Source organism: Canis lupus, chromosome 22 (genome assembly GCF_048164855.1).
Source record: "Canis lupus baileyi chromosome 22, mCanLup2.hap1, whole genome shotgun sequence".
In the NCBI taxonomy this organism is placed as follows: Eukaryota; Metazoa; Chordata; class Mammalia; order Carnivora; family Canidae; genus Canis; species Canis lupus.
Window position 1 is genome coordinate 9,931,425 of NC_132859.1, and position 5,205 is coordinate 9,936,629.

Genomic DNA, 5,205 nt, shown 5'->3' on the forward strand with positions numbered 1-5,205 from the left:
ATGAATTTTGCTAGTAGTAGCAGGAAAGAAAATTCAAAACAAAACAGATACTGATCTTGACCTCAGAAATCTTAGGATCTGAGTAGGAACAATAATAAAATAATATAAATAAATAAAATTTATAACCACAATGTAAGCAAGAGTACAAATAAGACAGGTTCTGATTCTGATGAAGCACTAAGGGATAGAGAACTGGAGATGTTACCTCTAGCTAGAAGAAGCCACATATTTCATAGAGAAAGAAGCATTCAGATTGGGTCTTGCAGATGGGTAGGATTTCAGGAGATGAATGTGACAGAAAATAACATAATAGGCAGAAGGAAAAGCTTGATATGTGTTTCTATGCTTTACTTTGCTTTTTTTTTTTTTTTTTTTTTTTTTTGCAAAATACCCAAAATAAGCAGAAAGAGTAGGGTAAAACTATTATGTAATTAACCACTGGTAAAAAGAAATTCACATAAATGTCCTTTTATTTTTTTTTTGAGCTTTTATATTTGAGTTTATTCTTCATTTAACTTTTAAAACACTACTATAGTTGAATATTAAAACAAAAACAATAGCAAGTAGTGAGCTATGATTATAGTCCTTCACTCATCCACTACTGCATATAAAATGCCAGCAGCAGTGTTATTCACCGGCCCCGTTAAGAGGTCTGACACTGAACACCATCCCTAGGATGATGTTCATCATCCTCATATGCTTCCCCATTGTAATGGAGCCCTCTCTCCTGATTGGGATCAAAGTCCACAAGTTCTACCTGGTCCATTTCATCAGTCTCTTCTACTTCCTTCCTCTCAGGTAGGAGTTTTTCCAGCAAAGAAAGTTTTTCAGGAGAGAAAAAGCCGTTCTCGGGGAAGTTTACCTTAAATTCGATGATTAGGCGACCCTTCTCATATGGTCTACGATACATTGGCATGCCTTCATTTAGCACACACTTGATATCCCCATGCTTGACAATCTGACCTGGATGAGAGGTGATGACGATGGTTCGGTTGTCAAGAGTAGATACTGGCTTTTGAAAGCCACACAGGGCTTCAACCAGCTGTATATCCATACACATGAAAAGATCTTCTCCTCATCGAGTAAAAACATCATGGTCCTTCTGATCTAAAACAATGATAATATCTCCTGGTTCCAGTCCTGGTTCTTGGTCTCCCTCACCATGGAATGTTATCTTCTGGCCATCTTTCATGCCTTTGTCAATATGCACTTCTAGAATCTTCTTCTCTCGAACTATCTTCCTTCCGTTGCAGCTTTTACATCTATCTTTAGGACTGATCCGTTCCCCATGGCCCTGGCACTCCATGCACACAGATTGAATTTGCTGAACCATTCCAGGTCCTATCTGATGAATTCTTATTTGCATTCCAGTATCTCGGCAATTGGGACAACATTCGACTGCTCCTTTCTTACCACCTCGGCCTTCACATTTATCGCAAATCACATTCTTTTGCAGAGCTAGTTTTCTTGTTGCGCCATTATAGAGATCTTCTAAGGTTACTGAGAGCTGATGTACAACATTTTTACCTCTCCGTTCTCTCTGCATCCTGCCTCCTCCTCCAAAAAAACATATCAAAGATGTCCATGGGGGCCAAAACCACCACCAGCTCCACCTTCTTTAATTGCCTGTTCTCCTCCTTTGTCATATAATTCCCTTTTCTTTGCATCAGAGAGCACTTCATAAGCTTGAGAAATCTGTTTAAACTTCTCTCCTTCATTTGGATTCTTATCAGGGTAGTACTTCAAGGCCAGTTTTCTGTAAGCCTTTTTCAATTCCTCCTGGGTGGCATTGGGTTTGACCCCCAAAACATCATAGTAAGTGGTTTCTTTCACCATTTTCTACAGCCGGTGAGAGGGCCGAAGCCGGTGTGGGGGAACGGGAAGGAGCGCGTTGCTGGGCGCAGCTCGGGCAGCCGCCGCTCCTTCGCGTCTCACCGAGCGTTCTGGAAAGTTCCGCCATAAATGTCCTTTAAATGTCCAATTTGGTTCATTAAAAATGTGCAATATAAAAATAAATAAATAAAAAGAAAAATGTGCAATATGCTTATATGCAGCATTAGATTAGAGCTAACACAGTAAGACAAGAAGAAAGAAGTGTAAGAATTTTTACACTTGTTAGTCATTATTCATGTGTGATAATGATTTTCTAACAAGAAAATGCAAGAGTAGCTACAGACCAACATACACAAATGAATGATATACGTTACAGTAGCAAAAACTATCAGTAGATATAACAGGAGTTGGAGTAGTGCTAATAAATCAAGTATAGTAAGTACTATATTCTAGACATGTATTACCTCAATCACTCTTCACAACAACCCTACCGAAGTAGTGCTGCTAATTCTTCCCAAATTAGAGGTAAGTAAATTGAGACACACCTAATATGTGGTAGAGCTAGGATTTAAACTCAAGCTCTTGGATCCAGAATCCAGACTTCGTAACCCCTATCTATTCTACACTAGGAAAAAATCCCATTAAGAATACCAGTATAATCAATAAAGTTGTTAGAAATAAATCTATCAAGATGAGGCTACAAAAAATCATCAAATTTTAAGTAAGGACATAAAGAAGGCTTTAAAAACTGGAGTGATATATAATGTTCAGAGTTAAAAGACTCAATAGCAAGATGCAATTTTCTCCATTATTGATTTATAGATTCAATGCAAATCTGATTAAAATACTAACAAGTTTTAATTTAATAGGTTTATCCTAATATTCATATGAAAGAGAAAATGGCCAAGAATGGCCAATACAAAAAGGTAGAACTTGCTCCAGTACATATTGAGACATAATATAATAATACATTAATTAAAATGATGTGGCTTTGTATACAATCAATAGATAGTGAAATGGGACTGAGAAGCCAGACACAACCCCACACATATATGGGAATTTGGCATGTGACATTACAGTGCGATAAATAAAGCATATTCTCCTCAAGAAAAGGGCCAGGGACATTGGTTATTCATATAGGATAAAGTAAAATAAGATCTCGAAAGCACTCGATACACCAAAATAAATTACAGACAGAAAAGACTTAAATGCACACGTTGCATGAAAAAAGAAAATATGTCAAAAATTTTATGACCTGTATGACCTCTCATGATATGCAAAGTTTAAGTAAAATAAAAATATATCAGAAAAAATTAATAAATGTGTCTGCTTTAAAATTAAAATACCTGTACAGCAAAGGCACTATAAACATGTATAGAGAAATCAAATAAGAAGAGGATATAGACAATATATATAACTCTGGGGTTCTTTGGTTGAAAAATAGACAAAGGATATGAATAAGCAGTTCACTGAAGAAAAACTTCACAAGGCAGATAAACCTATATTACTTTGCTCAGTCTTACTAGAAATCAGAGAAATGCAAATATAAATTAAAAGTACAGTGAGATAGTATTTGATACACTTTAAATTTAGATGTAGATTCAGATGCAAATTTAAAACCAGATACAGGATACATAGAGTACAGTATATTTATGTAAATGTTAAGCATGAAAACAATACACTCTTTTAGATTATATCTTGAAATGTATTTGAAAATATGAAAAGGAAGTGTACATACCAATATCAGGACAGTGATTGCCTATGGAGGCAAAGGAGATTGGAGAAAATAAAGGAAGTTTACTTATATTGACTTATTTCAAGATTTTGTTTTTAAATAATCTCTACGTCTGACACAGGGCTCGAACTCACAACCTGAAATCAAGAGTTGCATGCCTCACTGACTGAACTAACCAGGCATCCCAAAAATTTTAAGTACTTTTAAAAGGGTACTTGGGTGGCTCAGGCGGTTAAGCATCTGCCTTCGACTCAGGTCCTGGTTCCAAGGTCCTGGAATGGAGCCCTACATCAGACTCCCTGCTTAGTAGGGAGTCTGCGTCTGTCTCTTCCCTCCACCTCTCCTCTGTGACTCTCCCCTCTGCTTGTGTTCTGGCATACTTTCTCTCTTTCAAATAAATCAATAAAATCTTCTTTAAAAATCAAGGATTTTTAAAAATGATTTGAAGCAAATGGCAAACTGTCCACCTCTCTTACATGCACAGGTTGGCTACATGCATGTTCGTTACACTATTTCCATACTGTTCTGTAGCTTTGAAAACACAATATTTTTTTAAACTTCAGTGATGATTTTCTAAAACCACTGTATTTCAGTTTTTTTCATATAGTCTAATGAATGTACTGGCTACTTCAGATGAGTCAGTCCAGGGAACATAAAGAATGAAAAACAATCTCTACCCTCAAGAATTCACAGTGTGGTTAGAGAGTTATACATGTGAAGAAAAAAAAGACAATTAGGCAGCAGGAAGTTCCCACAGGTAATAAAAACAGGAGTTAGCTTAATTTATATTACCTATATCTTTTCTCTACTTGTCTTTAAATGACTTAATGGAACCATATTTATCTGTTATCTCTCTCCTCCACCTAACTCCATAATTCTAAATACTCTCTGCCTCTTTTTGTATCTACAGGCTAATTGCTGACTCTTTTTGAAAGTCTGATACCATTGGGCACAATGTCCACATTATTTTTCTGCACTCACATTTTTGTTCGACTGGGCCAAACCAGACTCACTAGGAGCAAGACAGATGATTTGCAAAATAGTGAGTCATTTCCATGTGTATGAGCAATAAGGGATTACTTTTTATAATTCAACAGTAGTCTCATTCTCCAACTAAAATGATAAATGATAGCCACCATACTTCAAAGCAGCACTTCAGTTATTCATTGGCCATTCCCTTTTAAAGTAAGCTCAAAATGGAGACAAATATTTTTAAAGACAACCTAATGTGCATTTGTAGAATACATCGAATTATACTGGAGAAGGGGGCAAATAAATTATTAGAAGAATTTTGCAAAAATATTTTACTTTTCCAAGTGTGAGTGGGTGTTTGTAAGCATAATGAATTCCAGAGAAAATTTCTAGAAAGAAAGAAAAAAAGAAAGAAAGACGAGAGAAAGAAAAGTAGAAAGAAAAGAAAGAAAAACTAAAAAGAGAGAATTCATGACAGCTGAACTAAGAACACTGAACATTTAGAAATAGATGTGGACATTTCTTACAAAAGTTTGGGGTCTAAATAAATAGATCTCTTGCATTATGGCTTTTGAGATTGCTTCTCAGAAACTGAAGTTATTTTTGGAAATCATGGTACTGTGGAACAGGATATATACGGTGTTTTGTTGTTGTTGTTGACAGTA

General features: G+C 35.9%; 1 pseudogene; it reads right to left on the reverse strand.

The window, feature by feature from the left end:
* Positions 1-478: 478 nt before the first annotated feature.
* LOC140613875 (dnaJ homolog subfamily A member 1 pseudogene) lies at positions 479-1,960 on the reverse strand (annotated as a pseudogene).
* Positions 1,961-5,205: the final 3,245 nt, after the last annotated feature.